The sequence below is a fragment of the Anopheles maculipalpis genome, chromosome 3RL (assembly GCF_943734695.1).
Source record: "Anopheles maculipalpis chromosome 3RL, idAnoMacuDA_375_x, whole genome shotgun sequence".
In the NCBI taxonomy this organism is placed as follows: Eukaryota; Metazoa; Arthropoda; class Insecta; order Diptera; family Culicidae; genus Anopheles; species Anopheles maculipalpis.
The window spans coordinates 31677082-31694689 of record NC_064872.1 but is presented as its reverse complement, the minus strand read 5'-3'; the positions used below and the strand labels follow the sequence as shown (position 1 = coordinate 31694689).

The 17608-nt window shown below is 42.0% G+C and overlaps 1 protein-coding gene across 1 annotated transcript in view; it reads right to left on the bottom strand.

Moving 5' to 3' along the window:
* LOC126565466 (uncharacterized) overlaps nt 1-17165 on the bottom strand; it is a 117563-nt gene extending 100398 nt beyond the window's left edge. The window contains exon 1 of the mRNA XM_050222648.1: nt 17161-17165. The gene's annotated coding sequence lies outside the window, so the exon portion shown is untranslated. The remainder of the gene's footprint in view (nt 1-17160) is intronic.
* Nucleotides 17166-17608: the final 443 nt, after the last annotated feature.

Sequence of the window (17608 nt, the reverse complement as noted above, 5' to 3'; positions counted from 1 at the left end):
CCAGACGGCGCGATGACTATGATCTAGAAAACGTTCTTGTCAGCTTGCTGAGATGGTCCGTTTGCGTCCGGAAGCGGAGAGTGTAGGAAGAAGTCAACGAGCAAACAACAAACATTGGAGGAGAGCACCAAACATTCTCCGTCCATCCCAATACAGCACACGCATACACACATTTGATGTCATTTGTTGCGACTGTTGTTTTCCCCAAACGATGTGAGCCAACCGTTATCGAGTGCGCCGGGTGAGTTAGGATCTATCCATTCCCCACCCCATCCGAATCGCCCATTGCCGGTACTCATTCATATCACTCAGCAAAAACCATCCCCCAGGTCCAGCTTTCTTCGTTTTTTTTTTAGTTCTTTTCTACGCTTATCCGCTCCTCCCGCAATGGGAGCCCCGTATCGTTTCGTTTCACTGGGAAAATTCTTTGATATTCATCTTCAAACATTTCACTCTGCCGTTGACTGTGTTTGTGTGTGAGCCCCCCATGAGGTGCACGATACGATACTATAGACAGTCATCAACGAGCTGTAACGAGTGCTTTGAGCTAGATTTTGTGGAAACTAGAGTAACCACCGGTCGGTCCTTCAGAGTTGTTCCGAGACTCGGGACTCGGACATGAGAAAACAACAAGCATTCCGGTACATCTCGGACAGTACCTTACAACCAAACAGAAGGACACTTCAGCACAGGATGTGGCCTGGGACCGTTGCCGGTCACAGTGCGTATCGGTGCAATGGTGCCATCCCATCCCGCCACCAGCCAATACATCGATGCAAAACAGGAATAACGAGAACATTAGGAGGATTTATGGCTACAATGCTGAAAACAATAATAATGATTGTAAACAAGCATCGCCCGAGTCCGGAAAACCGGAACAGACCACTCACACTCCATATGCCCCCGTGGGAAAATGGTGGAAGAATACGCCCGAGAGCTGGACCGATCTGACGATAGCCGGAGTTTAATGGATGGCTGACATTTAGTGCTAGTTTTTCTTCTCCTTTCTTTACGGGTGTGTGTGTGATTTCGACTGGCCAGTGCAACCAGCACACAAGATAGGTGATGGGTTGATTCGACAAATGATTGAGATGAAGCGCTACCGAGACACACCAGAAGGTCTTGAGGATGTACAGCTTCTTTCTTTAACTGCTTTCCTCACTTTCAACGAGCGTACCGAACGTCACCAGGACGGTACAACCCAGGCGAGACTTCTTTTATCTAGCCTCGTCAGCATTTGTGGGCGAGTTTGCGTGCGTGTCACCTATCGAGAACGGAATGGAAGATAAACTAAGGCAATTTGAGGCCTGTCCTGTAAGATTCTGATTGAACATTGGAGCGACATTAATTGAACACGGTCGTAAACTGTAATAATGATGTAGCTTAACGGGGTTGCCCCATTGCGGCTGATGAAACAGAGTGAATAGAAATTGGATTTAATAGCAGCACCATAATACGTTTGCAAATGAAAGATAAATGAGATGCAGTGGAAAAGAGAATCTTCCGAGCTGAAAGCAACGATTCATTAGTGTAATCTATCTCTTGTTTGGTTCAATTATCTTTCCTGATTTTTTCTTACGTTTAACACGCTATCTGGTAGAGATGCTTTGTAGATAAGAATACAATTTAAGACAGGAATACCAAAACTTTGTACACAAAAAAAATTACATCAAAGGAGAGTTTTCCTATTTTTAACACTCACAATATTGCTCTACCTTTTAATAAACTAAAAATATGTATACAAACTTATGGTTTTGGTATTTGGACTGAAACTCACACACAAAGCCTTGTGCAGCAGCAAATATTAATCAAAGCGGGGATTTTTAAGCATTATACACTTATTTATTTATTTATTTATTTATTTATTTATTTATTTATTTAATTTAGTTTGACGGCTCTACATCATATTGTTGAGACCGCTTGTGTTGACTGCATTATAAACAAGAATTATTTTTTACAAAAATGTCACTAGGCATTTCCTCCCTGTCGTTTGTCTTATTTCGGGCATATTCGATTAAACATTACACACTTACTTATTTTTATTTACAATTGATTTTGACGGTCTAGTGCCGTATTGTCAAACATCATACATTTGTTGTTACAAAAAATACTATTTAGAACTAAATAAAATAATTAAACATTAGCTAAACAAAAATCTCGTGATTATCCAATTTTCAACTTTGTCAACACATAATTATCAATACGAATATCAGGTCCAACCTTACCAAAATATGAACAAAGCATCAGGTACATCCTATCGTAAAACACCCATGGAGGCGCCTGGTAGCTGACACACAATAGTATAGAGTTTTGCTTAAAGACGTCCGAACTCGATGATGGTTGCTAGCGACCTGCGACCAAACTCTTTGCTTTAATGTTGCATGTTAACTAACCCTTGCAATGCATTTCACACTAATACTTTACAGCTCCCAAATTCATTATTATTGTGTGGGTTCTTATTAGTTTTGCTCGTCTTGCGTCACTCATTTAATTTGTTCTTAGAAGCATATAGTTTTGAATACAGGCAAAGGATATTCTATTTGAACCATTTAACATCAACGAAATGACTTATGACAGTGTTAAGGTTGCATGTTAATATCTCTCCTGTGAAAGATGCATCAAAGTTTCAGTGAAGCTCAACTCAAGTAAAATGTTGCGCAAGGCAATTAATAGTAAGGCATTTCCTCCTTATTCTTGCACGGATGTGGATGTTGGGTTGATGTCCAGCTTTATTGGATGTTACGTGTGGTGTTCCTCAGATGTAATTGTAGCGAGCAACGGCTCAAACAAATTTCGCTGAGCGCCTTTTGCGCCTTGCCGTAGGATGGCGCTAAAATTCCTTTAATTTTTTTCCTCCGGTTTAGGGCACGAAGATTGGAATCGGCGTGAGTGTCTAGGATAAAAGTGCGAGGAGATAGGGCACAGGTACTCTTTAGCTAATAACTGGGAAAAGGACAGGAGATTTTTTAACGCTACATGCATAATTGAAACGATAAAATGTGCCACGGCTTTATGTTTAATAAAGTTGTAAATTGCTGGTTAAAAAAACTGTTTTTATGTTCGCAACAGAAAAAAAGAGCAAGCTGCAGGACGTAACAGAAATTGTTTCATTTCTGGTACTATTGGTCAAACTATTCTTAATCTGGTTTGATGACTATTTTGGGCCTCTTCAGGCATTGGTCTGTAACATAAAAAAAAAAAAAAACATTGTTATGCCAACAGAAACAATTTATTTCCTGTGTACAGTGTTCCCCAAACAGTCCAACAGTTGCTGTTCAACATGGCTAGAATAGGATCCAAGAATGATCGGCTGGTTCCTGCGGCAGCAAGATCGACTTCTCTACTCTCGAGATTGATCCCGTCAAACATTACCAAACCCAACTTCAACGCTGCCAAACTAGTTTGGAGAATACTGTACTGTGGAAATCGCCTGCCTCTCTTCTACGGCAGTGTTAAAATTGCCGTGGCACTACGAAAAAAAAAACTTTTAAGACATAGACAACACAACAAATAAAAAACAGGAATGGTGGAAAACGAATAACGATTGGGAAGATACAATGTTTATCAGGTCCCAGAACAAATGTCTCCATGTCTAAAAAAAACAGCGATTTTGATAGAACAAACAATCCGAACAATACGTCTTATTATTGTTCAGACCAAAAACCCTCACTGTTTCAAACATGCCAACACCTGCTCTATGACCTGAGAAACACTGTAGTGAGGACGTGGAATCATAGGACAAGACCGTTCCAAGAAGATCCAAGATTTATAATAACATTTGCAATAACAAATTGCATACAACATAAAGAAGCTATCAAAAACATAAAAAAATTTGTATAAACAACTCAGCCAATCATTCAAATATTTAGTAAACATAAAAACGAACTTTAGGGCATTGCAAGTTGTGAAGTAAATATGTATATTCGAGTAATTTTCCTGCACAAAACCCACCAAATCTATCAGATAAATGTTCCCCCGATCGGACACAAAAACTGTAGTACAATACAAAAGAGTGTTACAATCTCACAGCACCGATTTCGAAGCATATTTCAAAGCTTCTGCTGGGAGAGATACGCTGCCTCGTTGACGCTCACCACCGTACCATCGTTCGGATGCATGTACGGATACAAAATTACCACTGGGTTGCCCAGGCCATGAATTTACTTAAAAAGCTTTCCAACAGCAATTTATTCGACGTGTTTCGTGCCGTTACCGTCACCGTTTAAAACTGGCAGACAAACGAAATCCCATCTAATGGAACATAAATGTACCAGCAATACCCACAACCACACGCACTCTTGCCATGCTTCCTACTGCGAACTACAAATTTCGAAAACATTCGATGGTGACGGGAAGGAGTGAAGTGAAGGTGGACGAAAAAAACGCACCGTGAAACATATAAAAACACACCAAGACAAACGAATCATGCATCTTTCCGTCCATCCGACAGCGGGATCGAGTAAATTGTGTGTGCGTGTGTATGTATGTGCTGTGCTGTGGTACGGCGAACATACGATTTTCCACAGTGCTGCTAAAAGCTTTGTAAAAATTTCCCTTCCTCGTTCGCTGCTGTGCCCATCTGTACCCGCTTTCGCAAAGATGCGCCCGGCAAAATGACCAGACACGAAGTGGATGGACGAACGGACGGACGGATCATTCGATTCGTTCGCGCGAACAATTTCATCCCAGCTGGTTGAAGGGACGGAACCTTCAGAAAGATCGCAAATTCTCGTTCCTAGCGTCGACGACTTGAGCGAAGAACGGGCCACTAGCACAGAGAACTCGTACCAGCAGTGATGTGCTTGTAACCGGTGCTATCTCTTTAATTAGAGCTGTACCCGAGATTATGTGAGATTACACTTGAAAATACAATTCTGCACGTTATTTCCCATTCACCCTACGGTGGGAAAAGGGTATGCGAAGGGACGGCGGGTTGGCTAGCCGGAAGCGTGTCCCGCCGTCATTCGTTAATGTTGCAAAAGAATGTTGCGGAAGTTATTGTCGACCAGAAAGACTTCGCTGGAGGATTGAATCCCATCGAGAGCCTTGCAAATGGAAGCGCTTTCGGGTTGAAGTAATACGTTTGTCCATTGCTCGCTTCCAGACCATTTTACTGGATGACTTTCTTATCTCGAACGAGTTCTTGCAAAGGAAGCACAACTTGTACCGCTGTGAGCACAGGATACAGCTTTGCAACTTTCTCATTTTTATAATTGTTGTTTTGATGAAAATGTCGTTAAATCTATCTTTAATAGCAAAAAGCTAAGAATGTTGAGAGGAACCATTGATTTTTCATCGATAAAGAAGGCCTAGAATATTATCAGACATGTTAAATGTTTTAAATACAACAAAAAATAATTGAGCTTATGCTAAAAAATGCAATACAGCATTGAATTGAAAAGCGATTTATTTTTACAACAAATAAACGATACTTTTGGCTGTCGTTTACTGTTCCGTTTTGGCTTTTAAGTTATGGTTAAATAAGTTACAGTTGTTTTAACTTTATTGACTCGTTTCTTTTTAATTTAAAAAGCAAGAATTTAACAGGTCACTTGAGGAAAATTGAAGCTTATTCGTGCTCAAATCTTAAAATTACACAATTTATTTTCAAATTTATCACATTATGTGAAGGCTCTAGATGCACTTCAAAAAATTATAACTAAAACAAAATCATTTTTCGTTACTTATTCCTATTCTTGATTAGAAATTACAATCGACACACTGAACATACGCCAAAAGACAGTAAATGCAAGCCAATTTATCAAAAATACTAAACATCTTTATCGCTCCTGTCTCGCTTGCGAAAAGCAACAAAAGTTTCCTGTCAAGCCGTTTTGTCATCGTTTGCCAGTCTTCCTCCGACGCGTCCGACGCGAGAGGGTTGCATACAGCTGACAACCGAGAGGATACAGATTAAAAATCACCACAGTGTCAACCGTTTGCGAAACCCCGAACCAGCAAAACCTATGCCCACTTTTTCATCAGAACCACCAGCCAGCGTAGTCGGTCTCTCCGGGCAACGAAATGCTGACGCTGATGTCCGGAACCGATTGCAACAGTTTACATTTTTAGCTCTGACGCTTTTTGACATAATGACGTGCAACATTTATTACGTGCTGTACGACACCCCACCAACCAACGAAACCCCAGTTTCGGGCTCACGGGATGGGGTCGGGTCAGCTTAGACGGTGCTTCACAATTTCACAGGAACGGCGATAGTGCAACAGATTTGCTGCAGCCTTAAAACGGTGGTGAAGCTAAGAAAGTGCACCTTCAGCTACAACCGCGACAGTCCGCCAAATCTCCACTCCACTCCACGCCGGGGAGAAAGCCCTGATGAAGTACCACCATTCAACGTCCGGACAGCTGCTTGACATCGAAGTTCTTAATCTCGGCGTACGCTAACGCTAAGAGGTTTCCGGATCAACTACCCACCCGGGATGCGCACCTCAAACAGCACTTGTAAGGATTCCTTCGTGCAGAAGCTAACGGCCAACAGGAAGATGGTCGGATAAAAGAAACAGACAGAGGCGGCAAGAGGAGCAGTGACGGTGAAGTTTGAAAAATAAGAAATGACGGAAAACAAGGTGGACAAGCGCCGACATCCATGGGTCGGTTGATGGCTTGCTTGCTTGCTAGCTTGCTGACGCCGTCCGTTACTACGTCTGCCTGGTTTTGGCTTCCGAAAGTGGGTGTGACAAGCTGTTGAAGGAACTAACCGAAACGATCAGTTTGAAAAACCGTTGGAAAAAGAGATTGAACTGAGCAACTGGCGGCACTGACCTGCTATATGATGGCGATGATAATGGTGCTTTCGGGTGTACTTATTTTCAAAGAAGACGAATTGCAGCTTAGAAGACGAACATGAACATTCAGCTTCCAAATAACACTTTTACTAAAAATATATTTAATTTACTTTTATATGTAACATGACTCGTTGTTTATTTTGAGCCACCTTCTATTAAACAGAACGACCGACAGAGCATACCAAAACAGTCCAGTGTTCTTGTACATCACTCAAGTCATATAGCTTACTTCAAAACTAATAATTGTTCACATGTATCGACCCATAATTTTAATCACTCGCTCAAAAGTTTTCACGGCCTAGCTTTGCCAACTATTTTCATGCGTAGCATATGCCTAAGCTTAATTGGATATTTTACTGACAAGGATAGCTGGCGAGAGAGAGAGTGAGAAAACCAACCAAAGCGAGCCTTTATGCTGAAACGCATGTAGCAAACTTAGCTCACACCCCCAAAAACCCCTTCCTTAGATTTAGTTAATTGCTCTCTAAGACAGAGGCTCCCAGTGACGATAAACTGACATGCGCTTCCAATCGTTACTAAGCATCGTGAATGGTCCCGGTCCATCACCATCCACAGAGGATTATGGAAACTTTCAGTCGCGCATTAATTACTAAGTTTAATTGATTTCCAGCCTGCCTGGTTCGACCTGATTCCGAAGAACCTGCTGCTATCGTGCTTGTTGGAAAAATGAACTTTGCGTATGAGTAGTGTAACAGTTCGCAGTTCGCACGCAACCGCGTTCCAGTGCGTTACATAACGGTTGGTACGAACAGGGGATTTGCGGATCGGACTATCCATTATGAAGATTATGATTGAAACGGGTTTTGCCAGGACTCGTCCCAACTCTTTACTGCAGAACAGTAAAGGGTTGTGAATGGATACAACACTTGCTAGAGAGCAATCTGAGCGTTTATCTAAAGAATTTGTATAATATATTTCAACTTTTACTGCCTGTTAATGCCCATCCACACATACATTCCTTCGAGAATGAAAAAGAAAAAAGAAAATTGAAAAATATGAAAACTGTTAAATTCGCTGCGGCACAGTAACGACCAGCTATCCAAATCCATGGTATCTATTTAAGTCTGGTAAGTCATTAGATGTCTAATGAGATTCCATGATCGTTCAAATCTCACAGAGGTCTGAGGCAAGGGCACGGACACTCCTGTCTACTGTTCAACATAGTCTTGGAAGGTGTCACACGAAGCGCGGGGATAGACAACGATATCCGTGGCACGATTCTCTACCGGTCTCTTCAATTTCCTGGCTTCGCGGATGACATTAACATCGTTGGCAAGACGACAGGGAAGGTGTGTGAGGCGTACACCCGACTGAAACGTGAAGCAACACGAATTGGATTGATGATCAATGCGACGAAGACGAAATACCTGCTTGCCGGAGGATCTGATCGTGATAGAGCCCGATTGGAAAGCAGCGTGTTAGTCGACGGCGACGATCTGGAGGTGGTAGAGGAGTTCAGCTATCTTGGGACTGTCGTAACTTCGGGTAAGGATGTCAGCAGCGAAATCCGGAGACACATTGTTCAGAGGAATCGTGTCTACTGCGATCTTCACCGTCTGCTGAGATCCAGAAGACTTCGAGACCACACGAAATGTGAGATACATCGCACACTGATTCGCCCGGTTGTCCTATACGGCCACGAGTCTTGGACCATCCGAGCGGGGGATGCAAACGCTCTTGGCGTGTTTGAGCGACGCATCCTCCGGACCTTCTTTGGCGGTGTGTTCGAGCATGGAGTGTGGAGGAGAAGGATGAACCATGGAGCTTCTGAGCTATACGGAGAACCGGACATCCTGACGGTTGCAAAGATCACGTGAAGGGAAACCTGTCGGAGATCAGGTTCCTACATGGATGGGAAGCTGAAGCCAGGGATGGAGTTTCCTGGAGATCTATTGTTGTTCGGGCCATGTCACAACGACGTGCTCTTTAAAAAAGCAGCCCAATATGAGTGAGTGAAGTCATTAGATGACCTTGCTAGTCTTTAATCCAAGAAAAACGAACAAACCGATTTGTTTTTTAATTATGGTTAAAATAGATTTTTCATTTAATTACAAAATGTACTGGCCGCAGGCATAGCGCTAAATACACGTATTCCTCTGCGATACGCATGTACATGCGTCGTTTAAACTGATGAATGACTTTAATGATCGTAAAGGATATTTGTTCATTGATTCAATGTTAGAATTAAACACTCTTCTTCTTGGCTTAACGATCGCCTAGGTCACGCTGGCCATCGAATCGCTTACTAGACCTACCAATAGCACGAAGTTAAAAAGTCATTCCTCACTACGAGGGAAGGGTCCGGATGGGATATGAACCCCGGTTGGTCGTTTGAAGTCATCGGTTCGCGCAACCCCCGTAACTAAGCTATTGTAAAATAGAAAACACCAGGCGTCTCCATTATAAAGTGTACCAATTTACAAGGGAATGCTATACTTCTCAAAAATATTTCGTTAAATCTGAGGTGTAACGGAAAAGGCAAAGAATAATTCACAAATTTGATCTTACAAACACTCGTAATGCATTGAAAATTGACAATGATCAATAATGACTTTAAACTAGTTTCAAGCCACGAGATGATGTGCAAAGTTGAAAATGTATGAAGCTATGCATAATACTACAATGGCCAAATATCGTTCTTATGGTACAAAAAATACACCTTTTTAATACAATATAATGTCCCAACATAACAAACACACAAAGTTGCATTAGAGAAGCATTTTACACAGCAATTATTAGTAGATCATCTGCAATAAGCTGGTTCAATTCTCTTGCATATACTTCACTAGAGCATTCTCCACCAAAACTGCACCCAAACGTATGGTTTAGATTATCGTACTAAGATTATCCCACCCGAGCACCGCTCAGAGAACACAAACAACGACTCCCGCAATAATCCAGCCCAGCCGGATAAAACTGAAGCGCAATCTGACTGCCCCCGCCGCCCCAACGTCATTTGCATCACTTAAGAGCTAACGGCAGATAATAATCACCCGCGGTACGACTGTTGATAATCAGACCGAACATAACGACCGCAAAGCACACGGGGACAGCAACCCATCACGTGATGACAACACCGATTGCTTCTATCTGGCTAGCCTCGTGTCTGAGGCTGTCATTTTGCTCCGTAAGCCTGCCGTGCCCACCGGACGGAGCTGGTGCAGCAAACGCTTAACATTACAATGACCTTTAATTGCCAACGTCAACCGGGACCTGTCGGCGTGCTTCATTTCGCGTTCGATGCACAACACATGCCACACCGTATGCTAACGGTCAGGTTTAGTGCACTGCAATTTTCTGCCGCCCGACGGATTGTATGGAGACGAAGATTTGATAATGCCTGCCTGACGTCAACCGATGGTAGCGCCGCGTGTCGGAAATAAACTGCTAGTAGACTGGTCGGTTGTAGTTTTTGCTCACCGAATACTTGTTGAGTGATGGTAACAAAATAAAAATTAAACACACATGATGGGCTTGCGGACCGTCACGTCCACGGTCGATGACAATTAAGCACATTGTTACAGTTTCACAATAGTCAGGGCACGCATTTACTTTTACAATTAATTTATGTAATTAATTCTTCTTTTTGCGTTTATTTTCTTTCTTAAATGAGATTAATAGTAAGTACCTTTGAGGAGATTCTTTAATTTGGGCGTATTGAAAAGTTGATTAACTTCTTTTTTTGTTATATTCGTAAAAAAATTAAAACATATTTGCAATTTACGTTTTACACTGAAAAAGTATAAGGTATTTCGTAGTAATTAGTAAATAGAGCAATTTTTACGTATTGTTGTAAAAAAATGATTGTTTTTTATGTTGAGAACTAAGCGAAAAGCCTAAATAAGCTTCAATCTTTTCGAAACATTCAAATCCGGCGCATATTTGCTGAGTTATAATGAGATTTTGAACAAATATGTACACCACCGCAAACACAAATGTTTTCCAGCGAAAAATGTAATTTGTCTGCAGTCATCCTTCCTAGCCTCCAGTTCTGCCATCCTCTTCTCCCCTCCCAAAATCCCCTTAGAAATACAGTATCATTACCACATCAGCAAACCGTCTGCCACCGAAAAAGTTCCAATCCAATTAAGCGAGTGACATTACCGCTCACTCAAACAGTCGTCGACCATGGTCGGTAGCTGTAAATTTCGATTCATTTTTTTACATTACCCTGTCCCTCCGATAGCACTCCCTTTAGCCGTGTAACAGATCCAGTTGACTCATGGCTCATGGATCGACCCAGCAAGAGGCGCAAGGTCAGTGTCTAGCGCTGCACAAACAATCCACCTCTAATCGGCAGTGGAAATTAGAAACAAACCACGCTCACTGATCTGAATTTCAATTATCACCCAACGCCACCGAACCCCAATCCGCAGACGCAAGCGATCGGAACGAAAACATTCGGTTTTGGCGTTGTTTTTTGCTAAACCAAACTAACGAACACGCGGCCGGGCTAAAGTTTTGGGCTCGATTTAACATTCCCACCCGGTTCGGAACGCCAGCTTTTTTACGCTAGCGATGACACCGACACATTAGAGCGAGTTTTCCAGCCTCACTTTTACAAACACATCGTGCTGTTTCGCTTCAACCGGAAAGACTTCAAGAAGAGAGAGAGAGAGTGAGAGCCCTCCCCGGGTCCAGTGAATGGTGACCGGCGAGAGCGAAACTAACGAAAGCGTACCAAAATCGAAACTTTCCATCGTAAATCACGAAAACTTTGCCCAATATCTGTCGATAAATAAAGTCCCTCAACCCCGGCAAACCGGAAACTCGACCGGTTTGGGGTCGACTTTAGGAGTTTTTTTTTTCACGGCTTTTGCTTCATTCTTTCCCATTCTTTGCCCGTGCGTTGTCTACCGATCCACACGCGGACACTGACACTTGGCCGCAGACGCCATCTTTTTTGTCTGTGTTTTATTTTTGAAAATTCTTTTTTTACGATTGGTTAGTGCGGTTTTTGGGTGGAAAATTGTTTATTTCAATCCACCATTTGGTTGTGGTTTCATATCGAAGCGCTGTACAGAGCTGAGAAATTAATAGTCCCAGTGCAGTAAGGCAATTTGCTTGCTGTTTTGCATGTTTTTATAATAAAAGTGCTGCAAAGTTGTTTCGTGAACAATCCATTATATTAAATTGTTTTAATCTTCCGAAACTGAAGAAAAAATGCCAAGTATGTAGAAGTTGTTATATTTTATATTTCTTTATCAAAAAAGGAACTTTACGAAAGAATATGCTACAATGAAGTCCCTAAAGTCACACCGGCCATCGAATGGCTTACTAGACTAGACTGATACCACGTAGTTGGATGGTCAGTCCTCACTAATGGGGGAAGATCCGGATGAGATATGAACCCCAATCTTGCCGTTTGAAGTCCGGTGAAGATGTCACCTACACCACCGGGTTGCCCAGAATTAGAATTGTAGATGATTAATAAAGTCACCAACCAACAAAATTAATACTTCTAGAAATATGTTAAGTGCCATCATGCAACATAGCTCTCAATGCAAAAAGTTCTAAATGCTGTACGTTGATTCCCGCTCAAAACAATCTTTCGTAGCGCTTAAATACATTCTTTCGATTTATTTATCCAGCTTCAGCAGCTGAAGCTGCTTTTAATGGAAGAAAATCAAACAGAACATAACGGAAAATTCATCACACTGCTCCAGATTCTTCTTAAATCGCGGATAAACCAAAATCTAAAAAATTGCCTACTAGGCATTTCATACTATTCTAATAAGGGTGAATCCTCAGTTTGCTATACTACTGTGTCTGAAAAGTAAGGTGACATTGGATGTCAAATTTTGCTCACCAAAAGAAGCCCCTCGTTTTTATTTTTCGACCGTTAATATGTATGTTTTTGACAGTTCTGCCACGTTACAAATCACAACATCAACCCGTCTAGGAAAGACAATTTCTTTTCGGAGCTTAGCCAAGAGTTTTACTCCATATTGACCATGTCCAAGTTTGTGGAGCAGTGCGCATATATCAAATTTTATTTGCGCAATGAAATGATTACATTACGAAAAGCCTTCGGGAAAGATTCTATGCCGAAGAAAAATGTGTACAAATTGCAAGAATGGCCGTGCGAAGGTCGAAAACGAGGACCGTCCGGGGAGAGCATCCACCTCGACCGACGACGCCCAAGTCGTCCATATCAAGGATTTGTTGGTTAACAATCGTCGATTGAACCACCATCCGGCGAAAGCGGCCGGATTTGTGGAAAAGCAACAGCTGGTTTTTGCACCACGAAAATGCGCCCTCCCATACGGCCATCATTTTGAGGGAGTTTTTCACAACAACAGGCAATCATATTGTTCCACAACCACCGTTTTCGCCAGATTTTGCACCAGTCGACTTCTGGCTGTTTAACAAGCTAAAATGGCCTCTTTGTGGACACCGTTTTGACACTATCGAGGAGATAGAAGCAGCAGCGACGGCGGAACTAAAGGACATCCCAGCATCCGCGTTTTCCACCTGCTTCTAGGAGCGGAAGAAGAGGTGCATTGCATCGGAAAGGGACCACTTCGAAGGTGATGATCTTTATTTAGCCTTTAAAAAAACGCAAAGTTTATTAATTTTTCGGGCACAGTAGTAAATCTTTTATACTGTAATAAGATCGTGCAAGCTTATTTGGTTTGACGTATCGCAAACACACACACGATCACGCATTCGGGTTGCATACTAACATGCATAATTTTTACGTTTTCGATTGTCCATCATTTTCTATCTTGGGATTTCTAATTTCCTTTTTCTGAAATTTTACATACATCTGTCCATCTTCATAATTGTTTATTACCAAATTGTTTCTTTTTCAACCTGTTTTACAAACCTGCCTTTAACCCAATAGGTTTGAGATGAGCCACCAACACCTGATATAAAATTCTTGCCAATTCTCGAGCAATTAGCGCTTAACCTTATTCTCTGCCAATTTTTGTGAGCAACGAGAGTTAACCACAATATAACTGAGCTGCTTGATGGCGCTAAAGGCATCCCAATGCAGCAGGATACGATGCGTGTACAAAGTGAAGCCAATGCTGTTCTCTGTTCCAAAATGTTCGCCAGCGAGTGATATCGGCACGAAATTTTTAAGCAAACCAAGGAGCAGAGGAAGATAAATTTTAAAATATTCGTGTGTCTACTTGCTAAATTGCTATTTATTTACAGCAACTCCAGCAATAAATTTCCAGCGTTTTTTTTAATCTTATTTTCTTCGTTTATTTATAGAGGCTTTGACTCTTTGATACTACATTCGCCTCACTACTGTATAAATAAGAGTTATAATGTAATACAAAACTATTGCAGGTGTGGTTTAAATATTATGGAAAACTATTGCGATTATGGCATATGCTAATGGATTAGTTAAAACTATTGTTTAAATTGCTCTATATAAATTACTGATTTGTAAAAATCTTACTAAAGCGGTTCTGATGAAGTTTGTCGGGTGATAGAATAGTCGTGTAATCGGTGTCTAGTTGGCAGGTGGCTTGGTTTGTTTTGTATCCATGGCAATCAGTGAGGATGTGGCGGACGGTGATGTCAACACCACAGAAGCTGCAGAGTGGATTACTAGATTTTTCTAGGCCGTCTACGTACGTGTGTAAGGCGGGTACGACCCATACGAAGGCGGGAAAGGACTCGTTAGATGTGGCTGGATTCGGTATCTTCCCATGAAGCGGTGTTTTGCTTGATAGGACGGAGTTTGTTGCTGAGGTCTACGTTGTGCCATGTGGAGTTCCAGTGTTGGGAGATGATGGTGTTGGTGAAGCGGATGGCATCACGGCGTGAAAGGGTGTTGTGTGGTTCATTAGGGCGGAGTCGACCATTGTTGGCAAATTGATCGGCTTTTTCGTTTCCAGCGTATTCAATTTAAGTAAAACTGCTGATAACTTATGTATTATGTATGGACGACACGTCACCGTATCGTTACAACAAGATGATTCTCATACATATAAACGAATAAACATATAGTTGATTGAGTGTATACGTGGATCATGCTGTTCCATATTAATCAATCTCAACACGCAATACTCCGAATGGCTTAAGTACATGAAGCAACATGTAAACTGCTTAAATTCTTTCACAATTCAACGATACGTGAAAAGCTTTTATTTAATCTTTTAAATGAAATAAAAAACAGCTACTCTCAACCATCACCATCAACTCAAATTCCTTTGAACAACACTCCGTCCCTGAGGAATACGAGCGAACAAACGAGATCCGATTATTCTGCCATCACGAACTTTTCACAACAAAAAAAAAAAAAAAACTTCACTTTTGCTAATCAAATTAAACACTAAGCAGGGGAAAAGATTTTCCCACAACACTTTCCAAAAAAGTTGACCGTTCCACCACTTCCGGTTGGCGAAATGTTGCATCCATCAAAGAAAAGTACAGCTGCCTTTACCGCTCTCGCCAACGGGGGATTTAGCAAGCTGGAGATAGAGAGGTAGTTCCCAGCCGAAAACAGAAACTTTCACACAACAAGCTCGTAAATAGTGCTTTTACAGCGACCAGCAGTTTTACAACTAAGCATGTTGCGGAATCCCTCAATCTGCCCCACCATTTCCCCGTCGTGGGGGTGGATGCAAGTACTGCTCATACAAATATACCCATTTCCCAAAGCATCCGGCGAGTGCTCATTGCGGTCAGTGCTTTATTGCTACCACTGCAGCACCCCAAAAGCGAAGCCATGTAACAACCATGGTCCAGTTTTATCACCGAAAAGATTCCTGCTTGTGGCTTGTTGTAGCGGCCGTATCCTTCCTCTACCGTCCCCGATTTGACCCCTTCCTTTTTGTGGGTGGAAGTTTATGATCAACAATTTAGCGCACCGACCGTTCGGCGGAAAAGGAGGATCCCAAAAATCGACAGCTAAACACACACGAACACACCTGACCGAGACGGAGGCTGCCACGGGTAAACGGTACAAAATCCGATTCCCTTGAGGTGACTTGTGGCCGGTTGCTACCGAAACCTGTGTACACGAAAAATATCCTTTCTATCCCTTTTTACACTTTTACTATCCAAACATCTTTCCCAAAAACTCTTCCATCTATTCCTGTGCCTTCCGTAAACAGGTGGGATCGGGTGAAATAACTTCATGTGCACTACAAAGATTGAACATTTAGCAAGCAGAACTTACGAGATGGCAGGCAGGAACTTGCGAGGAAATGCCCGAGGATACGACAATTTTCAGTTTCACCACATTCGGTAGCGCAAAATGAAGTTTTCCGTCCTGACCTCGGCGAACGGTATAGGACAGGAAAAGGGATCTACCGGGAGATGGGATTATTATGAGAAACGAAGCACCTTTCCGGAGGTGTTTCACATTTTCCCGTTTTCAACTTTTTTCTTTCGGTGCTGTCAACGAATGAAGCTTTCAATTTCATCAAGGTGCCGGGAGAAGAAAGTCAAATTAAAGAATGGAAAGAAAAGAAAACGATCCAACAGATCAGTGGGCCTGAGAAGCAAAGCAAGACAGCACGGGATGTAGGATTTCTCGGTCGAAGAAACCGTAGGAAAATTTCGAGCCGAAGAAAAGCTACAGCTACCAAGAGCGAGAGTGAGAAGACGTGAGCGTTAGAGAGGTTGGTGAGAAAAGTAAAAAAATTAAATGAAAAAGTTTCTTACGATCAGCGTTTGCCACGACCACTACGCCGGGTGATGCTACTAAGTGAATGTGACCAAAAGTTGCCAGCAAAAGACGACCACCACCCAGCGGCAGAAGAAGACAGCCCGACACGCAGCCTGGCTACTTTGATTCGTGTGCAAACAGAAGTCGAACGTTGCCAAATGCTATCGATGAAAGTCTTATTGGCACTTGCCTTTGTGCTGCGAGGTGTTGGGTGGAAAAGGCGCCAAACAAACACACTGCTGGAGTGTCACCTTTTCGCCCTGCCATCGCTTATCATCGCCCCTTATCCCGTTGGCCTCAAACAGAGAACCCGGGGAGGAGGAAAAAAAAAGTTTAAATGAAAAGTAATGTAAAAAGTGAGTCAAGAGACTAATTTTGTAAGTAATATGCTTTTAGCCTCGTGACATACGGCCGGGCACTGTGAGGGTGGGAGGAGAACTTAGCGAAAACAACTTTTTCGCAACCTTCTGCACCTCTCTCGGACTTTTCGACAATCACACGCTCAGCACACGTACACAGAACTGAAAATTCAATTGTTCAGTAATGATTTTTGTTTCCATTTGTACAAAAACTGGCCGAATGTGTGTGTGTGTTGCCACCGGTTGGTGGGATGGAGGTAGGAAGATACATTCGCGATACGTTGCACTTCCATCGTACGAAAACATTTAAACATTTTTAATAAGAAAGTTCACCCGAAACTTGTACTCCGGTGGATGGAATGAGGTGCTTTTTTTGCGAAGTGATATTGCGCTGTTGTTTTTGCTTCCCGCCTCGTTCAAACGGGTCAGTGACAGTGAGTTTAATTTATGTCTCATCATGGCTTTTAATTGAGTTCGAATAACTATCCATTTTCTTTTACGCAGGTGTGTGTAATCAACATTCCTTTTTTCTCGCGATTGTTCGATGAAGTAATGGAATGTACTTTAATTAGCTGTTTTTCGTAGAAATGCAACATTTTATCAATTTTTTTTGTTACTGTGTTATGACTATTTACTAAAGCAGAATAAAAAATAGCACAGAAACCCAACTGTAGTCACAAAGTAAGTTATCATCAGGCTTCCAAACACAACATTAATAATTGAGTCATCCTACAAGGAGTTGTTTGCTAAACCCATTAGATTAAGAATTGAATAAATTGATAAAATTT